The sequence below is a fragment of the Mustela lutreola genome, chromosome 17 (genome assembly GCF_030435805.1).
Source record: "Mustela lutreola isolate mMusLut2 chromosome 17, mMusLut2.pri, whole genome shotgun sequence".
Classification (NCBI taxonomy): Eukaryota; Metazoa; Chordata; class Mammalia; order Carnivora; family Mustelidae; genus Mustela; species Mustela lutreola.
The window spans coordinates 26,561,234-26,585,426 of record NC_081306.1 but is presented as its reverse complement, the minus strand read 5'-3'; positions in this window follow the sequence as shown (position 1 = coordinate 26,585,426).

The window sequence follows — 24,193 nt, the reverse complement described above, 5'->3', positions numbered from 1 at the left end:
AATAGCATCAAAAATAATAAAATACTTAGGAATAGATTTAACTAAGAAGATGAAAGATCTGTACTCCATAAACTATGACATTGATAAAGAAATTGAAGGAGACACAAACGGAAAGATAGCTCATATTTATGAATGGCAAGAATTAACATTGTTAAAATGTCCATACTACCGAAAACCATCTGTAAATCCAATTCCTATCAAAAATCCAATGTTAGGGGCGCCTGGGTGGCTCAGTGGGTTAAGCCGCTGCCTTCGGCTCAGGTCATGATCCCAGGGTCCTGGGATCGAGCCCTGCATCAGGCTCTCTGCTCAGCAGGAAGCCTGCTTCCTCTTCTCTCTCTGCCTGCCTCTCTGCCTGCTTGTCATCTCTCTCTGTCAAATAAATAAATTAAAAATCTTAAAAAAAAATCCAATATTATTTTTTTACAGAAGTAAGTAAAGAATCCTAAAATTTATATGAGACCATAAAAGACGACAAATAATAAAAGCAGTTCTGAGAAAGAATGAAGAAGAGAAATTACACTTCTTGATTTGAAACTATACTACAAAGCCCTCATGCTCAAAACAATAAAGTATACTGGCATAAAAAAAGACCCATAAACAAGTAGAACAGAATTGAGAGTCCAGAAATAAATCCTTTCATACAGTCACCTAATATTTGACAGGGGCCAACATATGTAATGGGTAAAGATAGTCTGTTCAATAAATGATATTTAAAACTGAATAGTCACATAAACAGTATGAAACTGGAACCTTATATCACTCATAAGTCTTAACTTGAAATAAATTAAAGACTTAAAGGTTATGCATGAAACTACATTACATTTCCTAAAGGAAAACATAGGACAAATTCTCCTTGACATTGGTCTTGCCAATAGTTTTCTGGATACCAGACCAAAAACACAAGCAAAAAAAGCAAAAATAAATAAATGGTACTACATCAAACTAAAGTTTCTGCATTGCCAAAAAAAAGAGAGAGAGAATGAAAACACAATCCACAGAATGTAAGAAAATACTTACAAATCTTATATCTGAAAAGAGGTTAATAACCAACAGATACAAATAGAAAAAATATATATAATTTAAAAAATAGCAAAAGGATCTCAATAGACTTTTTTTTTTCAAAAAAGTTATATAAATGACCAACAGGAGCATTAAAAAGTGCTCAACGTAAAAAACTCAGGGCAAAGTCATTATGTTGTTGTTGTTGTTGTTTACCTCTGAAAAACACAGCAAGATATTACTACCTCTTATAATACATACTACCCAAAAATTGAAACTAACAAATTTTGGTAAATATTGGGGAAAATGGGGAACTTATGCACTGTGATAGGGATATAAATTTGTATGGAAAACAGTATGGAGATTATTCATATTATTAAAAGTAAAATTACCATATGATTCAGTAATCCCACTTCTAGGTATATATCTAAAGGCAACGAAATCACTGTTCAAAGACATATCTGCACTCTTATGTTTATTATAAAATTATTAACTCTAAGCAAGAGATGGAAATAACTTCAGTATCCATTAATGGATGAAAGAATAAAATAAGTATGGTAAAAATATACTATGGAATACTACTTAACCATGAAAAATTAAGAAATACTGCCATTTACAACAGCATGGATGGATCTTGAAGGCGTTATACTAAGTGAAATATTTCAAAGATTGTATATATTTTTTAAATTTATGTATTATGATATCCCTTACATACAGAATCTGAGGAAAAGGCAAACTAATGGAAACGTAGAGTTGAGTTGACAAGAGGTGAACCTGGGTGGAATAAGGTGGTCAAAGGGTACAAACTTGCAACTATAATATGAAAAAGTTCTGGGGATCTAATGTACAGCATGATGATCATAGTTAATAATATATACATACATTTTTATTGTGCTTCCCTTTATTAAACTTTGCATATATCACATTCTTACAAGTTGAAAGTTTATAGCAATCTTGTATAAAAGAGGTCTGCTGCCACCATTTTTCTAACAACATTTGTTCATTTTGTGTCTCTCTGTCACATGTTGGTAATTCTTGCAATATTTCAAGCTTTTTCATTATTATTGTATTTGTTATGGTGATCTGTGATCAGTAATTATGACCCACTGAAAACTCAGAACTAGTTTACTTAAGGTATATACATGGTTTTTCTTAAAAAGCATAATGCTTTTGAACAGTACAGTATAGTGATTATTTTTTATATGCACTGGGAAACATAATTTTTTATTTGCACTGGGAAACCAAAAAAAAATAATAATTTGACTTAGTTTTTTGAGATAATCACTTTATTGAGGCAGTCTGGAACAAAACCCACAAGACCTCTGAAGTTTATCTCTACTATACTATATACATAAAAGTTGCTAAGAGAATAGATCTTAAAATTCCTTACGATACATGCATAAAAAACAGTGGCAACTATACAAGATAGTAGATGTATTAACATTTTTATATAGATTATATTGCAATAAAGATGTATACCAATTTATCAAATTGTACAAAATTTACACAATGTTAAAAGTTTGCAATGTTATAAGAAATCATTTCTTACATTTACAAATTATAATATGTCGTTTTTTTTCAATAAAGCTGGAAAAAACTTTTTGTAGAATTAATCTATTTTTCAAAAAAGGAAGTAAGGAAGTAGAAACTGCAACGAACTCTGAAATAATAGAATATAAAATCCATTTTCGTTATAGACACTGTGACAAAAACTATTACTTAGTTTACAATGAAGGAGTACTTATGAAGCATGAAGGATGGCCTATAAATAAGGCTGAAGGAGCTCAGTTTTAAGGTTTAAATTTAAAATCTTCTTTTGAAATACTAAACTGACCACCCATTTTTCCAAACATAAATGTCTTAACTGCATGAATTTATTTCATACAACTCTATAATCTAGTTTCATAAGAAAGCAGCATGCAAATTTTGAATTAGACAGACTTGCTTATTCAGTAAAGGATACTTCACTAAAAATAAATAGAAGAAAAATCAGCATATTTATTATGATAATTATTATTCATAATGAGATTCATATTGAATTAGGGAATATATATCCTCAGAGGGGGTAAAGTAAAATGAAATTTATTTTGGTAAATGTATCTGTGAATAGTCAATACAATGCCTCAATATAAATGAATATTACCATTTTGAACAATTTAATTACTATTATTAGAATTATTATAAGTATAAAAATAGCTATCATTTTAGCATGGAATATGAGACTCTCATGCTCCATGCTTCATCACATCCACACAACAACTCTGCATAATAAGTATTATCATCACCATTTCATGGGTGAAAAAACTGAGGCTAACACATTTAGATAACTGGTTTATGATTACATGGCTAGTAAAGATGCATCACACTAATTTAGGCTTTATGATTTCAGAATTGTATTCTTTCCACTGCACATTCTATTACTCTGTAAATACTTGGCTTGTTTTCATTTAGTTCTTTAATTTTATTCATGTGGTGATGGCTTAAAGCTTCATTTAAAGGAAGCTTAAAAAATTCATTTAACCAAAAGCTCCCAAGAATTAAAAATGTCATGGATCTAATGTAGACATGGATATCATTAGTTAATGGGTAACTATATATTTTCCACTCTAGTGAGATAACAATCAGAGTATTTTTCTATGTTTTAGACTCTCAGTGTTAAAAAGGACTTTGTTAAAATAGAAATATTTAGACAAAGGTGATCAAAAGTCTGGATCAGGTCACCTTAAGATAAATATGAGGAAACTGAGGAAACAAATGGAGATTTGAACACTGAGCTATGATATAATGAATGGTTTAAAGTATTTAGTAGAGCATAGAAAAGCCCTTTAAAGCCTGGTCTTAGCCTAGCATTGCAGCTTCTGGGATATTTGTCTATCTATCATCTACCTACCTATCTATCTATCTATCTATCTAGATATAAATTTGAAAACTTTTTTAACTTAAAGATTTTGAGAAATAGAACATAATCAGCACCATAGAAGATCTGTTTATGATAACAACCTAGCCCCTCCTCCCAGTTTGTTAATATTTTCTCTTATTTAATGTAACATTGTGCAAATAGACCACTACTGATCTGCCGTTATGAATGAAATAGCTATAATCATCTGTGTGCATATCCTGGTGAAAATATTCATTTAGTTCCATGTTGTATTTCTAGGAATGGACCAAATCTTTATTTAAGTTTTTTAAGTTTTCTAAATATTGTCCAACTTACCTCAAATGTTTTTATTATGGGCACTTTCATTCTTTCACATTCTTGCAAGACAATTTTACTGTTGCCCAATATGGTAAGTGTGTAATAGTATGTCATTTTAGGTTTTAATTTATTTTTAATTTAATTCAATTTAATTCCAGATTCATAATAAAGATAAACAGTTTTTATATATGAGTGGCCATTTGGATTACCCTTTCTGTAAAGTACATGCTCAAATCTTTTGATTTGTGTCATACTGACTTCTTTAATAGATTTTCTGAATGAACTTTTAGCTGTGTAGGTCTTCTCTATTTTATTTTGAACTTGTTTTCATTTCAAAATCTTTATATTTATTTTCATAATCTGCTTTTATTTTGCTTTGTCTATTATCTATGTATCTATCTATTTATTTGCAAGCAAGAGAGAGCGAGCAAGTGAGAGCACAGGGAGGGATAGAAAAAGAAGGGGAAAGAATCTTAAGCAGGCTCCACGCTCAGCACAGAGCCCAACTCTGGGCTCTATTTCACAACCCTGACATCATGACCTGAGCCAAAATGAAAGAAATAAAATACAATTAAGGTGTTAAAAAAAAAAGGAAAAAGAATTGGAGGTTTAATTAAGTGAGCCACCCAGGCACCCCTGTGGTATCTTAAATTAGCTGTCATATCTTTAAAGTTCTAGAGTATCCATTTGGTTCATTTATAAAACCTTTCTCAATATCATTTTTAGTTTCAGTTTTTGTTCAATTTGCTTCCCCTCTCATTTCTTTGAGCAGAGTAATCAAGCCATTTTACAATCTTTATTGATCATTTTAACATCATACTTAATCCCATTTTGTCTATCAAATCTTGTTAATGGTTTTTCTTTGTGTGGTTTGTTACATTTTGCTATGTTCAAGACATTATATTTGAAACTCTTATTGAGTAGGGATAATTAAGAGCTATAATAATGGTATGGTCCTCCTTGGCAGGATTTTATCTTATATTGGAGACTCTACAAGACAATCATACTCCAAATTCAGTGATTGACTTTCTCAGTTTACACAGAAGGCAAGGTAGGCTATAGTCTTATTTCTGCTTCTCCTTGTGCTTTGGGGATCTCAACTTAAATTTGGGTTGTACCAAAGTCCTCAAATTTGATTGCTGCTGGATTTTGAATTTTGTTTCTCTAGTATCAAGAGTCTATTAACAACACAGCTCAGTGTGTTTTAGCAGTTTCAAATGCTCTCATAGCTAAAATGGCTTCAGGGCATATATCTCTAGGCTCTCATTGTATTTCGTATTTTGGCACAGTAATCCCACCCTTGATTTTTATAATCATTCTGATATTTTTAACTTTAAAAGCTATTTTGTCTGGATTATTAGTTGTCTTAAGTAGGAGTTTTTAGATCACCATTACTAGAAGCAACAACAAATATACATGAAAATGTCTGCAGTAGTTTATCACATCTTTATGGCTTTGAACTTCCATAAGCTGAGGCATCCTTCTCTAATCACTTAGGCAAACTCCAATTTACCCTTTAAAACAACACAAGAATTGCTTCATTTAAGAACATGTTCAGGGATGACTCTTCCCCACTGTTCTTACCAACATTCCCACACACTCTTTGCTACCCACACCTTGTTTATGAACTTTCATTAGGTATATCAGCGTGACCAGAATTTTGCTCTATTGTATTTTTGTCCTTTAGAGCTTTAATTAAATATGAATTCCATAGGAAGTCTGTCCCTTTTCTTTCAAACCTGGGTTAGTTATTTCTTCTCATTCTTTGTCAGAAGTTACTTTATTAGAGAAACTTATAGCTCTATTGTGACTTTGGAGCCTTTACAGTTTTTTGACTGGAAAAATCACCCATCCCTAAGATTTTTACACAGCTTCCTAGCTGATATTATTCAGAAATCTGTTCAAAACAGACTTTTTCAGGGAGGCCCTTTCGGACCACTCAGTTAAAAAGCCTCTTCTCAATCACTGCTCTTTTTAAAATGTGCTAATTTAGTTCAAATATGCATCACTATTAAAGAAAAACCAGTACGATTTTTTTTTTTTAAAGTTGGCTTACCTATTATCTATCTCTCCAACTAAAATGATTCCTCTGTGCTGGGGTTTTGTTGTTCTCATCTTAAACCAGGCACTCAGTAAATTGTCTCTGAATGATTGAATTGTTTGACTCCCTTGCTAGATTCTCAACTTCATGAGGCCAAGGATTGTTCTATTCAGTTCTTCTTTATCCTCCATGTCTGTTATATTGCAGTCAATTACGTGACTAATGGGAAAAATCACAGAAAGAGTTAAAACAACAGAAAAACCCTGTAGGTTCAATAACATAAAGCTTTCTAAAATTATTTAGCCCAGGAATTGAATACTGGCTGCACTTTTGATTTTTTTTAAATGGTATTGAATTTAATTTAAATGGAAATACTTGAATGGTAGAATAATAAAAAAATTATAAAAGCAACTTGCTCCTTAAAGTAAGAATTATATAGGGCATCTCTCCTAAAAGCAAAATTTTCAAATGTCAAACATCTGAAAGCATAGTAGGAGAAGTAAGAGTGTGAATTGTATTTCAATGCTCTTTTCTTTATATTCAGCAAACAGCTTCATTCACACCTTTCCAATTTTTTCAACTCTTTTGACAAAGCCTTAAGGGGAGTTACTGCTGATGACAACCATCACAGCCTAACAGGAGAAATTTTATAAAGAAAAATAATAGCATGTTTTTCCCAAGTTGTTAAGGATATGGTGAAGCTCTGTCGGATTCAAAAGAGGAATGTGCAATTCCATGCTATATATCATAATAACTTATTTTAATAGTGGCTTTGCAATTTTTCAGATATATCCATTTACTGAAACCACTATCAAATAAACAGAAACAAACAAATTAACAGGGGTTCGAGACAGAAGTTATCTAATCTAAAAATAGCACATGTTCACAGAATACACAACACATATCCCAAGTACTACTATAGGTTTCAAGTAATAGTCAAAACAATAGTAAAAATGATTCAGACCCTACCAGTCAAATCATAAATGGGACCTTAACTGTAAATCCTTATCTTTAGATCAAAGCGCGTAATTGGGTGCTGAAGATACATTATAGAACTAATATGTTATAGAACTCCTCTGAAATGAGTCATTTATTCCATCACTTTTCCTGCACAGCTGCTGACCCATGTTTTGGTTCCTGGAAATAGCTGCTACCCTGTCATACTTCTTAAAAGCACATATATTGATAACTCTACTCATTCCTCCATTCCTCTGTGACTGTCACTGTGTTAAAATGTGGAATCAGCTGACTCACTTGGGGTGGTAATAAAGTAGATGAGTTTGCAAAGTATTTTGTTATTTCTAAAAATGCAAAAACCAAATTACATTGAAATCATAAGGGGTGTTTCAGGGAGAGCTGTAGGATGTGGTTTCTTGTGTAATCCACAGAGATTAGCTCCAACACATATTTCAACTCTCCTCTAGGAGCAACCTTAGTGGTAAAGCAAGAAGATAAACAGATGTATACGCACCCTGGCACAAAATTATCACTTATGTTTGGCTTCCTAGTCTCCTCGTGTTACTTATTTATCTTAACTTCTCTCTGAAATCAGGGAACACAGAATCTCAATCAGTTGACATTTTTCTACTGAATGACCCAATAGTGTGATCATACCCCTAAGACTTTTTTAAATTATTTCACTCATAATCCCAAATCTGCTTTGCTTCCTCATCTGAGTACACTGTAATTTGATTTCAAAATGAGGACAGTTGTCAGTAATGCCACATTCATTAATCTATTTTACAATTCCATGTACTTAGAACTATGAAGATATGTTAATAACATCCATTCCAATAAGCCACCCTAAATTTATTATCATGAAACAAGACCTCAAGTAAGAGAATTCAAAATCATCCATGTATTTGCAACTTATTGCAATAAAGCCTTTATCAATAGACTTCCCTGTGCACATGGTGGTCAAATTGCTGGTGAAAACCAGCCAGATCTATTACAAGCTTTCTCATGGCTTCTAGGTAACCCAAGTGAGCCTTTATTGATACTGGGAAGGGATAAAGCAGGGAAGGGATAAACAGTGGTGTAAGAATTGGCTAGACAAAAGTAATGACTCTCATTACAAAGTGAGTATTTTAAAGCAAAAGAGCCTGTTGGGAATATTGTTTTATAAAATAGTGGTTTTTTTTATTAACTTTTAAAAATTCAATTAGTTAACATATAGTGTACCATTACTTTCAAATGTAGATTTCAGTTATTCATCCATAGCATATAATAGCTAATGCTCAGTACTTACTGTTATAGCTTCTTGAAAGCAGAATTTTAACCCACTGAGCCACCCAGGCGCCCTTGAAAGCAAACTTTTAGATCACATTTTCTGATTACTTCCATGTAGTACAACACTTTCCTGCTAGCAACCTTCAAAACATACAGTTTGTTAGAGGGATTTCTTTAATAATAAATAAATAGGAATTTATTTAAATTTATAAATATATAAAATAAATAGGAATTTATTTAAATTTATTTAAATATTGCACACTGTTTCATTGTTCATAAATAAGGTAATGATATTATAGCCATTAGTTGGTAGCACTGATATATCACTTTCTTTTTACTCCTCAGTGCATTCTCTTTACACAAAATAGATATATATTTTAAAAGAATCTGAATCTGTGGCAAACTTTTAAAAAAACCCTATACAGTAAAGTTTATCATTTTAAGTAATCTCAATTATCTTCCTCAATTGTGATAGTATATCCTTCTATCTAGGCCAGATATTGTATGAGGGATTTGAAGAGACATACTTTTCTAAATTTCACTTTTCTCATCTGCAAAATGCTTATCAGGATCCTACAATAAAATACACTTACAATTTTTAGATGAAAATTTATTTACTTATTTTAAGATTTTATTTCTTTATCAGAGAGAGTGGGCGAGAGAGCAAGCACAGGCAGAATGGCAGGCAGAAGCAGAGGGAGAAGCAGGCTCCCGGCCGAGCAAGGAGCCCGATGCGGGACTCAATCCCAGGATGCTGGGATCATGACCTGAGCCAAAGGCAGCTGCTTAACCAACTGAGCCACCCAGGCGTCCCTTTTGATGAAAATTTAATCTGTATAAACAATATATTTGCTGTAATGCGTGGTTCATGGAAAACATCTTAATTAATTGTAAGCAACAACAGTATTAGAAATTAAGTAAATGTTTCTATAATATTTAAAGTTTTAACACATAATGCCAGTGCTTTGCCTTATTTTCTCAAATCCCTTTACCACTTTCACTGACAGAGTCAAATGTACTTTTTCTACTAGTAGCCAGCTCTTTGTCTTTTGTCAGAAAGACGCCCTTGTGAATTATTTATAATAGAGATATTAGCAATAATAATAATAATAATAATAATAAGTAGCAATGAAAATGTTAAAAAAAAGTTTTCTTAACTAATTAGGGTTCTTAGACATCAGTTAGAGGGACCACCTCTGGCAAGCAAATTAATCTGCAAAACATTCCCAGAATTAACAAGTCAATCAGATACAGGGTTGTCCGTAGACTGAAAGGTGAAGCAAAAGGACTAGGTTTGGAAAATAGGTAAGGACAGTGAAAAAAATGATCAAATTTTTAGGCAAAATAAATTCTTAGGTGTCCTTTCAATGGAGTCCTGGGCATTATGTAGCAGAAACTCTGGAGATTATCTCAATCCATTGGAATCACCCCGTTTATTAGCTTGCTATTGACAAAGTTATTTACAAACTGTAGAGCAAGAGGTTATAATGTAGAAAACTGATGGTAATGCACAAGATTCTTGTTAACAATAATGCAAGTTAGTGATTTTTCATTAGAAAACATAAATTCTATATCCCAAATTATGGGCCCAGAGCACTACTGCTGCACAACTCTGCTTATATCCCAAATAACCATGTGAACTAGTTTTAATATCTGCTTCTCTTATTACTTTTTGAATAAAAATTCCTGACACTAGTATTTTATAATTGTGTGATAATCATGCATTTAATTTCTTGGAGAACAAAACACACTTTAGCATAGCTAGGTTCGTTCACAGAACCAGCCTTGATAACACACTTCTATAAGTTAGAAATGATGTAATAAATGTAGAATATTGGGCACTTGTTTGGTATTCTTTGCCATGTTTTGCACTATCTAAAAAGAGATCAGTGAACTTGGACTGGAGTTAGTAGACATGGAAGAAAATAAAATATTACAGAGAAGAATACTCTGTGGTCCACAACCTAAACGGGCTGGGATTCCCATCATTTGGATCCCTGTAGCTTTACAAAAGTCAATTAAATTTTTGTATCTCCGATTAAAGTTGATCCCCCAGTACTTTTTCAAACATCTCTTGTAAAGTATTGTTTCCCAGAAAAAAAAGGATTTTGCACATGTATCTGCCTTTGTCTCTGATCATGATCTCAGTCAGGATCCTGGGATCGAGCCCCATATCGGGCTTCCTGCTCATTACGGAATATACTTCTCAGTCTCTCTCTGCCGCTACATCCCCCTGCCCCACTCATGCTCTCTCTCTCTCTCAAATAAATAAATACAATCTTTAATTTTTTAATTAAAAATAAGATAAATAAAATAAAAAGTCTGGTCTTACTGCCCCATTTAGCTCCTTTTTTTTTTCAGTTGTATTTAAAGCAGCATGAGAGAACATGAGGCTCTCAAACTTAAAAAAAAAAAGGAAAAAATTGAGTTTTGTTAGGATTTAAGATCTTGTCTGCTAGACAAAAATGTTGGCTTTGTTAACATGTGAAAATTAACAAAAGAGAATAAGATAGAACTCTAATAATTTTTGTAGAAATTAAAAATTTCCTCCAACCCAATTACATACAGACCCATTAAGTAAATTCATTCCAATGTCCCAAACCGACCTTTTCTAATAGTTATGCATCCGTGTAAACAGGGTCAACCCAAGGAATGAATAAATATTATTATTTTTTTCCTGTCTCTTCCACAGTCACATCTGGGTAGATTGGTAGCAAGCCAATTATCTATCTTATAAGACATGATATCATAAGGAAGGGTATTCTGTCCATTTGGAACAACTGAAAATCGTTGTAATTTTATCTTGGTGCAGTAACTTGAGATGGCACAGTGTGGGTTATGAATATATTTTATTTTTTTTACTGGGAAGAAGAGATTATAGAGATATTGGTTATCCAAGAGAAACTGACAGGTGTTGATAGTTGCCAGGTCAATATCCATTTACTTTTTCCTTTAATATCAGAAAGCACTGAGGGATTGACAACAAGGAAATTTAAAACAACATCAAATATTTTATTGTCTCTTTTCTAGTTACATTGTAACCATATGACAAAGTATCAGTCGTACAAGATATCATTCTCTTTTACCTCTATCTTTCTGCCAGAAATGTGGGCTTAATAGTGAGAACTCCAACAGCAATTTTTGCAACTGTGAATAAAAAGCCATGAAAACCTCTAAGATACTTCACTTGACTTTCTTAGGACTCTGAACCAACACCAGAAAACACTCTCTGTAGTCTTCTTGTTAAATGAAAAAATATGGTTAAACCACTTTTGACAGTCTACTACATACAGCAAAATGTAAATCTTAATTGAAATATGTCCTCTCAGCTGTGCTTAAGCAACTGAGTCCTGAGCTTTTCAGGTTTTCAGTCTGAAAGAGTACACCTCTGGTGCTCTGAAAGGGAAGAGAAAGGACACCCTGTTCTCCATATAAATTAAAGAAGAGAAATCTGTGCATTTAAGTGGGCCATATAAAATTTATCAAGCAATTATCTCCTAACTCCTTCCTATCCAAATTACCTGATATGCTCTCCCTACTCCTTTAATCCACGTTACTGCCTTTTCCAGGATTCTGTATCACATCACAACATGTCTTCTGTTATTTCCTTCTTGCAAGCTAGTTTTGTTTTCTCCATCTAAAAAAATCAACAATCATTGTGTATTTCAATTCCCATTTTCCTCAAATGCATTGATTCTTCTTATCTATTACTCTTTTCTCATACTCAGTGTCTTTGTCTTTATGGGGTTTGTACTTTGCTTTACCCCATCCTTTACTGCCCTTATATAATCAAATCTAATAACTTCTTAGAGAAAGTTAAAAATTCCTGCATAGCCACACGTGAACACAAAGTCACTGATTTTTAGCAAACCTATAAGATAGTCAGACATCCATTCAATTTCTTTTTTTAAAGATTTTATTTATTTATTTATTTGACAGAGAGAGATGACAAGCAGGCAGAGAGGCAGGCAGAGAGAGAGGAGGAAGCAGGCTCCCTGCTGAGCAGAGAGCCTGATTTGGGGCTCGGTCCCAGGACCCTGGGATCATGACCTGAGTCGAAGACAGTGGCTTAACCCACTGAGCCACCCAGGCGTCCCTCCATTCAATTTCTTAACTGAGTCTCAAATGCATCCTGAGTTCTAACCTAAACCTAAGTTCTACTTCTTACACGTTGTTCTATGACCAAATTCTTTCAGTTCAGTATTTTGTAACATGTAAATATTACTCAATTGATGCTTTGTTTGTGTATTTCTATGAAAATAATTTGAATGATTTATTGTTATATTTATAGATTTATAATCAAAGTTTCATCAGTTGAAGTTTTTGGAAATTTCAGATATAATGATTAACCTAAAATGATACTGCCTCAAATCCCTCTGATATCAAGGCCCAACACCTGATTATAGCCAAACCTGTGGTGGATAGTTCCATGGGAAATTGCAGCTACTTAACACTGATAGCATCTCATGTTCTCTCTCTCATTTTAGAATGTCTCCAACACAACCCAAAAGTGTAGGAGAGTTAATGTCCTCTGAGGACAGCTCTCAGTGAAGTGGAAATAAGAACCATAGGTAAAATTGTCAGTTTTCAGGTCTTCATGAGGACAACTTAAAGAAGTTTCTTAGGACCTTTCAGTAAAAGCAAGCCTTCATTTTCTATCCACAACAATTATATCAACAATGTACCTCTTTGACAAAGTTGCTTCTTCACTGTATCACTTTCCCATTCTTTTCTACCTTGGGTAATCTCCCAGATAAACTAACAGTACTCAAATCCTTTGTCCTACTCTTTGCTCTCAGGATAAATGGAGCCAAAAGTCTTAGATTAATATCAAGTTCTGAATGGGATCTTAGAGCTATTTCTGTCCAGATTTTCATAAACATAGGGACCTTTGAATTATCAGGCTATAAGTAAGTTCTAAATGGAGGGGGCAAAAGCAAAAAGTAGAAATTTTTATGTTTGATTTTTAATCATGATTAATTGACTTTATTGATTATTAAAAATACTAACATTATAAAAGCGTGGATCTTTGTAAAACAATGTCATTATGTAAGAAATAAGTTGCATAGTCCTTTTGAGAATATTAAACCAAGTGTTCAGGTGCCATCTAATTTCTTGTTTAATCCAGAACTTTGGTGTGCATTATCTTGAGGAATAGGATTTTGAAGTCCAGACAGACTAACAGAAAACTGATCGAAATGTGTGTGTTTATATTTCTGCTTTTGTTGTAAAAATCAAAGTGTGATTGCTGGTTTAAAATGGTAAAACTAATAATGTTCATGGACTCTATTATAAATTTTCTAATTGTATGGGAAGAATCCAATAAACATAGAATTAATTGATTTGCAAATCCTCAAAGAGCTACAGGATCAGGTAGTGGTATGTTCTGATTCAACAGCATCATAATGCAGCATTTTATATGTGTGGCTAATAGATATTTTCATGAGTGTTTGCTAGCTAGTCATCCAATACAGAGAAATATTAGGTAGGGTAATTACTCACAGTTGTGTTTAATAAAATGAGAGAAAATTATCAAATGACACTAATAATAATAATCCTATAGCAGGCTAAATAATTCAATGATAATTACAAGTATTAATCCGGCTTTCTTCCCTGATTATGACTCTTTTCTCCTTTATCCTAATGGGAGTAGCAGATTGTCTGCAATGAATTGTGAAAACCCAGCAGTGACTTTGGCAGTGAAGGCCTCCCATCAATTTTGATAGGTTAAAATGATTCTGGTTGGTCTTGAGCAAATGTGCCAATTTTTTTTTCGGTGTGTGTCAGAAAAGAAAGAAGCAATAGTAAATTCTTGCTGTTATTCCATGGAGCCAATAAAATCATACTGCCAACAAGAGGCTGTTGACACCGTAACTGTAGTTAACTGTCTTGAATACTAGGCCTGGAAATAAAATTCCAATATTTCACATAACCTCTTTTTTTTTTTAAAGAAAAAAACAAAACAAAACAAAACAACTATACAGCTTACATATAGGGCCCTGCTATTGTGTAACTATTTTTGAACATGTCTACTGTGTGTGTATATATATATGTATTTTTTTTCTGTGCAATAAATTCATTTGGAGATAAATTTGGATTGCAAATTATTTTGGGGGAGGCATGGTATTTGTGGCTAGTCTTACAAGTAAAAAGGACTAAAAGAAAGAAGAAAAACATTGTTTATTACAGCATATTTACATCTGTCCAAAGTACTTATTTACTATAATACTGACTAATGTATAATACTGTACACAAAGAAAGAAGTTAAATGAGTTATAATTCAGTTGAAGTATAGCTGGCCATTTTAAAACTTACCACTGAATCTTTCTGGTATGAAATGTGATATCTGGCAATCTGGTCCAGTTCATTACATCAGGTCATTTGTATGTTCTTATTACCATTTTGATAGCATAGCACATTTTATAACCCAGACATTTTACAATGGAACTATGATGCATGTATTTTCAAAAGTATAGACATACATGAAGCTAAGAGGTCAAAAAAGATGAATGTCCGTAGTACCATATAGACTCAACAAATAAAAGTGTCCAAGGCTCTGAGTGAGATTTATGAATATTGTATAAGATTAGGCCAACATGTGGTTTTGATATAAATAATCTGTTCTTAAATTAGAATTACAGTCGTTGAGTACAGTGTTGAAAATGGCAGATAGATTTTAGCTATCTTTGCTCACTAGGGAAAATGGAAAAATGTTTAGTTTGGTCAGATTTTCACTTAACTTCTGAAAAATCTTAAGTTTGAGAGAACCCTTCTGAAATAAGAATCGTTAAAGACATAACCCCTTTGGCACAAGTTTTCAAGAAACTTGTTGGATGTTGTAGACAATTATATGGCACGCGTACTGCTCTAGATGTTTCATGCCAATAATATGTAATCCATACCAAGGCGACATATACATATAGAGATGTTCCTCAGCTTACAAGGGGGCTATGTACAGAGAAACACATAAAAAATTGAAAATGCATTTAATACCCCTAAACTATCAAATATCATAGCTTACCTTAAGCTTATTTAAACATACTCAGAACACTTACATTTGCCTGCATTTGGGAAAAATCATCTTAAGCAAAGCCTATTTTATAACAAAGTATCAAATATCACATGCAATTTATTAAATATTACACTAAAAAAAAGAAGAATGGTTATATATAGAATGGTTGTAAGAATATCAGGTGTTCACCCCTGTAATCTTCTAGCTGACTGGGAGCTGTGGCTCACTGCCGCTGCCCAGCATCACAAGATGGCACCACCACATGTCACTGGCCCAAATTTATAAAGACCCAAATTCAAAATTCAAAGTACAGTTTCTACTGAATCACTTTCACTTTCACATCATTGCCAAATATATCATAAGTTGAATCACTGTAAATCAGGAGCCATCTTATTTGAAAGGTAAATCACAGTCACCCATATACACACAAAAAAAGGCCTTCATGTAGGGCCATCTATGGATCTCTAAACAACATAGCATGACATATCAACGGCAAAAAATGGACGTGAAGGGGACAATTGCTTTGCGTCAGTACTCTGAGCAGTAACATACATGGCCTTACTCACCTAGCAGAACTCCAGAGCTAGCTGATGGCAAGGAATTTTACAAATGTTTGCTGAACAGATGAAGCACTATTCTTTTTAAATTAGTGTGCATATCTGTTTTCTAAAAATATGTTAATTTATTTTATTGACTTATTACAAAACCAAATAATTTCCTCTTATTTAAGTGGCAGGTAAACAGAATTCTTTTTAATTTAAATCAAATGGCTTTTTAGGGAAAATATACTAAAAATTCTGAAACTTGTATTGCTTATGAATCTTTTATTGGAATCCTTATCAAGTTGTATTTTTCAAGTTTTTCCTAAATAATCTTCAATGAATTGAAAATATTTTTTGGATTTTATTCAAGGCTATTAACACACAATTTCACTTTGTTAAATATAGTGCTAAACTTTCAACCAAAACGTTGTTTCTTTTTTTTTCCACTACCACATCCTCCATCTACTGACTGGATTCTCTCCCCAACTAGCACATATATACCATTGTCTATCTTTAGGATAAGTAAGGGTCATCTTTTGTCTTTATTCTATTCCTCGTATGCTTCTGAACTTGTTGAATTTTAATATAGTCACACCATAAGCATCACATATTTGATTCCGCTTTAAATAGTAAACAGTGCACAACCAGAGCATACCTTCAAAGCTATCAATAGACTTACTCTGATATATTATTTTTGTATTTTTGTAAATTAAAATAATTAAATTATAGAACAAGAGTTTCAGGTGGTAGGTATTGTAAGTTTTACCCAAACTGACTTTTGTCAAACTCGTTTTTGTCATCATATATGTCAAGTAGTTTTCTCGGGTTTATTTTTAGAATATCCTTGTATAATGAATATTTACACTGATATCTAGTATAAAAATCTTGCAATTTATTTTAGAAACATTAAGATATTGAAAATCAATCTATTTCTTTAATTCATTGAAGACATTTTTGGCTTGTTTCTAGTACTTTCTTACTGGTTAAAAAATAAATTTGAAGTAGTCTGAATTTCATTATCATATGGCACTTGCCCTTTGATGAATACAAAGACGATATTCTATATTAGCTATCTGAGAAGAATTTATTTTTTTAATTTTATTTATTTGTAAGAGAGTGAGTGAGAGAGAGCACAAGCAGGGGTAGCAGCAGGGTGAGGGAGAAGCAAACTCCCGGCTAAGCAGGGAATCTGTTGCAGAACTGAGTGCCAGGACCCTAAGATCATGACCTGAGCTAAAGGCTCAGGCGTTTAACTGACTGAGCCACCCAGGTGTCCCAGTCTGAGAAGAGTTCTGTATGTTATTCCTATTAATATGCAGTTTAAAGTCTAGGTAATTAACTTAATATTTAAGTGGCTATTACATAGATAGCACTATGTTCCAGGCAGAGGGTAAGAAAGAAATATTAAATCAACCATATTCTATGCATTCTAAATGAAAATAATTAATCAATCATAATAAATCCTTCTATTTATGGAATATCAACTTATAAGCTTTCCTCCATATGAACAATGCCAAATACCAGAATAAAGGGTCATCTAATACAAATAAAGGATAGAATTAAAGAATTCTGGTAAGCCATTTAATTTTGAAAAATGGTGTTCTATTGTTGCTGAGTTGTGGTTTTCAGTTACATAATATCTGATAAGTGTAGAAGTAACATGAGTGTTACGTGAGATGAGAAATGGTATATAATTAAGATATTTTTAAATGTACAGATAAATACAAATTTGTAAACATAGCATTATGGAGGAATAAAAATAAATGATAGCTACACACTCTAAAGTGAATAAATCTTGGAAAGCTAATAGAGAAGTAAAACAAGGACAGTGCAAAAAGTATGGTACATTTTTATGAAGTTCAAACAAATTCTGTGAAACCATAGATGGACTTAAAGATACTATTATGTATCAAATATTGTAAAAATTAAGCAAGGAAATAGCAAACATAAAATAACCAAAGCATACAAACTTGGGTAGATACAATAGGTGTGATCATGTTCTACTTCATAAAGAGATGAGTTAATAGATAAATAAAAGTAACTAGACTTTTTAGAAGTTAATAAAACTTTGCCTGTTATTTCTTAGTCATATAAAATATATGGTTTTCTAACAAAAACGTTTATCTTAAAAATATTTAAAAATAAATTTCAGGCTACTCATAAGGTTATATTTACTTTTCCACTGAAGGAAAAGCTGGTTGTTGTAGTTGTAGTTGTTTGTTTGTTTTAGTCTCCTTCTAGTTTTTATTATTATAATGTGGAATGAGGAATGTTAGATTGAAAAGGGAATTATTTTATAGACAAAAATCATTACTTGATTCACCTCCTGGTACAGCAGATGGAACTCCTGAATATATGCCCTTTTGCCTTACGGAAGAGTAACAGTTACGCTTACTTCTGAAACATACTTGGTGGTGGCCCTAAATAGTGACACCATAGTAAACATTTTGAATATTTGCAATTAATTTTTATAGTCATAGGGCTCCAAAAGGCACTGCTGGTATCGTAGCAGGTATTTCAATAAAGCTTAAAGTTGCCTGACTGTTAAAAATATTAACAAGGCACAAAACATGGCAGAAGTATTGTCCTCAGATATTATTTTTTCCATATGCTCCTGATTCCAGACATGACAAGTTATTTTTTAAAAAATTTTTTAATAAAAGATTTTATTTATTTATTTGACAGAGATCACAAGTAGGCAGAGTCAGGCAGAGAGAGGGAGGAGGAATCAGGCTCCCTGCTGAGCTGAGAGCCCGATGTGGGACTCGAACCAAGGATCCTGGGATTATGACCTGAGCCGAAGGCAGAGGCTTTAACCCACTGAGCCACCCAGGCGCCCCCATGACAAGTTATTTTTGATAGATATATATACAATGTATTTTCCAGTTATAAGAAAAATGGTTCTGCTATTTTAAACCTTTTTTTAAAATTACATAATTTTTTAATTAAAATTTTATTTTTTAATGTTTTACTTTTCTTTTCTTTTTTAAAGATTTTATTTATTTATTTGACAGACAGAGATCACAAGTAGGCAGAGAGGCAGGCAGAGAGAGAGAGAGAGAGGGAAGCAGGCTCCCTGCAGAGCAGAGAGCCCGATGCGTGACTCAATCCCAGGTCCCTGAGATCATGACCCGAGCCGAAGGCAGCAGCCCAACCCACTGAGCCACCCAGGCGCCCCAATGGTTTACTTTTCAATATACTACTTAGAATATAAAACCTATTCCATTTTGTAAGAAGTTTAACCATTTAAAAAATGGTAATTTTCTCATTGTGTCTTCCCCTCACATTGCTTTATTTTGAAAAAAAATTTTCACAATAAACATAACTGATGCTTTCCTTCTGATGGTCCCTCTGTTGGTCATAGTGTATATGAGCCATGACAATTAGTTTTACAAAATTTATTGATGTTTGTTGATATGTTTTATCATAACTAATTTTCCCTCCCTTATCTAGATTCCCCAGCTTTCAGACAGGTGGACACTTCAATAAACCATACCCAAGGGTTGTATCAAGTACTTCTTAGACATTCTCTCAGATCCTTGAGGTCTAATTTTGCCTAGGGATTTGCAATAGGTTCTGCCAGAGGCACCACTGTGACAACTGATGTCCATGGTCTATCTCCTGCTAAGCTAAAGAGGTCACTGGTTTCCAAGTTTATCTATACAATTAATGCATTCCAGCAAGTTCTTTTTTTTTAATATTAACAAACTTATTTTAAAGTTTATATGGAGAGGCAAAGACTCACAGTAGTCAACATAGTGTTGAAGGAGAACAAAGACTGAGGACTGGCTTAAAAGTTTACCATAACGATGGGGTGCCTGGGTGACTCAGTGGGTTAAGCCTCTGCCTTCGGCTCAGGTCATGATCCCAGGGGCTTGGGATCGAGTCCCGCATTGGGCTCTATGCTCAGCAGGGAGCCTGCTTCTCCTCATCTCTCTCTCTGTCTGTCTCTTGCCTATTTGTGATCTCTATCTCTGTCAAATAAATAAATAAAATCTTTAAAAAAAGTTTACCATAACGATAATTGTAAGCAAGATATTGTAATACCACAGAAAGACTAGATTAAAGCAACAGAATATATATTATCAATTATATTTTATATTTAATATAAAAGCAAAAGCAATACAAGAGAGCAAAATACAATCTTGTAAACAAATGGTTCTGGAGTAATGGTGAAGCTAAATGTAAAAATATAAAATAAAATAAATTAAAAATATAAAATAAATCCAGGCAGATATCATACACTCTTCACAAAAATTAACTCAGATTGGATTATAAACCTAAACATGAAACATGTAGAAGGTAATATAGAAGAAAATTTAAATGACCTTGGTTTTGGCAATAACTTTAGCTACAAAAGCACAAGCCCTGAATTTAAAAATGTCTACTCTGTGAAACACAATGCCAAGAGAATGAAAAGGCAAAGCACAGACTATGAGAAAAAATTTGCAAAATACACATCTGGCAAAGGACTGTTAATCAAAAATACACAAAGACCCCTTAAAACTCAACAATGGGGGAAAAACCTGATTAAAAATGAGCCAAAGACCTTAGCAGATACCTCACAAAAGAAAATATTACAGATGGCAAATAAGCATATAAAAAGATGCTTCACATCATATGTCATCAGGAAAATGCAAATTAAAACAAAAAAGAGACACCAGTACATACCCAGAATCCAGAGCACTGACAACAGAACACGAAATGTTGGTGAGGATGTGGAGCAACAGGAATGTTCTTCCATGTCTATTGAGAATAAAGAATGGAAAACAACTTGGCAGTTTCTTAAAAAACTAAACATATTCTTGCCAGATGATTCAGCAGTAGCAGTTCTTGGTATTCATCCAAAGAAGATGAAATCTATACCCACAAAGATGTCTATAGTAGTTTTATTCATAACTGACAAAAGCTTGGAAGCAACCAAGATATCCTTCCATAGGTGAAAGGAAAAATAAAGTGTAGTATAGGCAAACAATGGAATATTATTTAATGCCAGAGAAATGAATTACCAAGCCATGAAAATATATGGATATAAATATTTAATAAATATTTGATTTTAGGCTTCTACCAGTCTATCAATAGTATTAGTATATTTTAACAGTGAATGCTCAGCATTCATGAATTTACCTAATAAAATATTTTGGTCTCAATATTTTAAATACTTCAACCTCTATGATTATATTCCTAATAATTTTGAATTGGGGTAAATAAACCTTAATTTTTTGTAACTTGTTTCTTATTGCAAAAGAGATCAATGAAATTTTAGAAAATACAAATTTACAAAAAAAAAGTTTAGTTTACTATTGCCAAATAATTTAAAACTTTATCTTATATTCAAATACATATATTTTTCTAAATTGATTTATATGCTACTAAAACCAAAAACTTTTAGTTATACTAGATTTCATATCATGCAATCAATGCCAGAAATCCATCTGGCAATGATTTGTCTTAAATAGAGTTAAGATGGGTGTTATTACAATGCAAGATGGAAACAAAGATAGTATAACAATTGGTGTTACATAACTTTTCCGTTTTGATCAAGTTACTAATCTACAAAAGGCTTTTATCAGTGACAGACTTGGGAATTTAACAAAACTTTTAAACTAGCATGTGCGACTCATTCCTAGAAAACAACACAAGAAAACAACACTTTATTTAGATTAAATCATGACTATTTCTCCATTTGAATAAAAAAGGTCGCAACCCCAATAAGTTTATTGAACATGAAAAGTTGAAATGCTATAATGCTCCTAAGGAATTAAATGATCCAGTCATGAATTACAAAAAAAGGATATAAATTACCAAAGTGTTTGTATAATTGGAATGTACAACTGCCCATTATCGTTCAATAGTGTAGGCTTGTACAAGAACTCTATAAAAGAACTCCACTTCTAAACTGTGGAACATATGTTCCCTTTCCCCCTATATACAACTATTAAGCCATTCATTTAGCTTTTAAAATATCCACTTAATACAGGCTTTTTACACATTTGAACAGGCAGCAGGGCTCTATTCTTATTGCTTACATCTGAAGGATAGACGTCTAGCGTAAGAGGTAAAGCCCATAAAGGAGCCCAATAATAACAACAAAATACAGTTTAGTGAGCCCTTACAATCTGCCAGCTACCTTTCTGAGAATACTTCAATTAATAAAACATATAAAATACCTGACCACAAAGAGCTTACATTCTTTTGAAATATAATAGTGAAATAAACCAATAATAGAGGGGCACCTCGGTGGCTCAGTCCATTGAGTGACTGCCTTTGGCTTGGGTCATGATCTCAGGGTCCTGGGATGTAACTCCCCAGCACGCTTTCTAGGCAGTGGGGTGTTTTCTTCTTCCTCTGCACACCCTCCCAATTCTCTCTCTCTCTGTCTCAAATAAGAAAATAAACCAGTAATAGAATAATGATTGATGGTTGATGGTGATAAGTGTTACAAAGAAATACAAGAAAGGGAAAAGCCATTGCAGAATGCTGGGATGAAAGTTAATTTTATTTTGTGTTGGGTGGTTATATCTCATTTAGGAGATATTATTTGCACAAAGACCCAGGAAGTGAAGGAGAGTTTTATACAAATATTAAAGGAAAAGATTGCTCTAGGCAGAGCAAGTAAGTATATAGACTTTGTGTGAACAGCTTGTCTGTTGCTTTTGAGGAAAAGCAAGGAGGCCAATGTGGAGTTCATACTGGTAGAGAGAGGAAGAATGTATTGATGTATGACCTTCTAGTACATTGAAACGCCTTCAGTTTTTATTTAATATGAAAGGGGAACATACCAAAAGACTTTCAACAGCAGAATAAAATCATCTGACTTGATTTTTAGGTTAAATTGCTGTACCAAAATAAATTTGCAGGGAGAAAGGAGTGCAGTATGTGTGGAAGTGGGGTTATCAATCAAGTCAATAATTCAGGAACATATGATGGTGTTTTTAGCATGCTGGGTGTTAATAGAAGTGGTGAGGTATGGTTTTCATTTTGTATATATTTGGATGGTGAATATTCTGGTGAACGGGATGGGGTATGTGCAGGACAGACAATATCAACATTTATTTTACCTGCACAAACAGAAGGGTGGAGTCTTCATTTCCTGATATGGAGAGAACTCTGAGTTCAAATGTTCTTCCTCATTAAATGGCATAGTGATGATGAGGATTTAGTCAGACAGTGAAAGAGAGCAGTAAGCAAAGTGTTAAGCGGTAAGACATTATAATACATTTGAACATCAAAAAACGTTGTGTTGGATCATCTGTTTATGTGAGTAAATAAATAAATAAAGCTTCCTGGGGTTCTGATAGAGGTAAAGAAGACTGCTATATGATCCAAAGGGGCACGTGCACCAAATGTTTAAGGCAGTAATATCCACAATAGCCAAACTATGGAAAGAACCTAGATGTCCATCAACAAATGAATTTATATATATATATATATATATATATATATATATATATATATATGCGATGGAATACTATGCAGCCATCAAAAGAAATGAAATCTTGCCATTTGCGTTGACATGGATGGAACTAGAGGGTATTATGCTTAGCAAAATAAGTCAACCAGAGAAAGACACTATCATATGATCTCCCTGATATGAGGAAATGGAGGTGCAATGTGGGGGGTTTGGGGGACAGGAAAAGAGTAAATGAAACAAGATGGGATCGGGAGGGAGACAAACCATAAGAGACTCTTCATCTCACAAAACAAACTGAGAGTTGCCGGGGTGGTGGGGAGGGTAGGGAGAGGGTGGTGGGGTTATGAACATTGGGGAGGGGATGTGCTGTGGTGAGTGCTGTGAAGTGTGTAAACCTGGCGATTCACAGACCTGTACCCCTGTGGCAAATAATACATTATATGTTAATTAAAAAAGAAGAAGAAGAAGAAGACTACTATAAATCATATGCTCTGGTGTTCAGCAAAGAGTGTGTAATCAGGCATATTTTATTAAAGTAACCAAGTAAAATGATGGTCGAAAATTGGAATAACAGAAAACATAAAAATCAGAGATTTTAAAAAAAATATGGGACAGTGTAGAGAATATAGTGAATGATATTATAATAGTGTTATATGGTGACAGATGGTGGCTATATTTGTAGTGATCATAGAATAATGTATGGAGATATTGAAAACCTGAAACCAATGTAACACTGAATATCAACTATACTCAAATG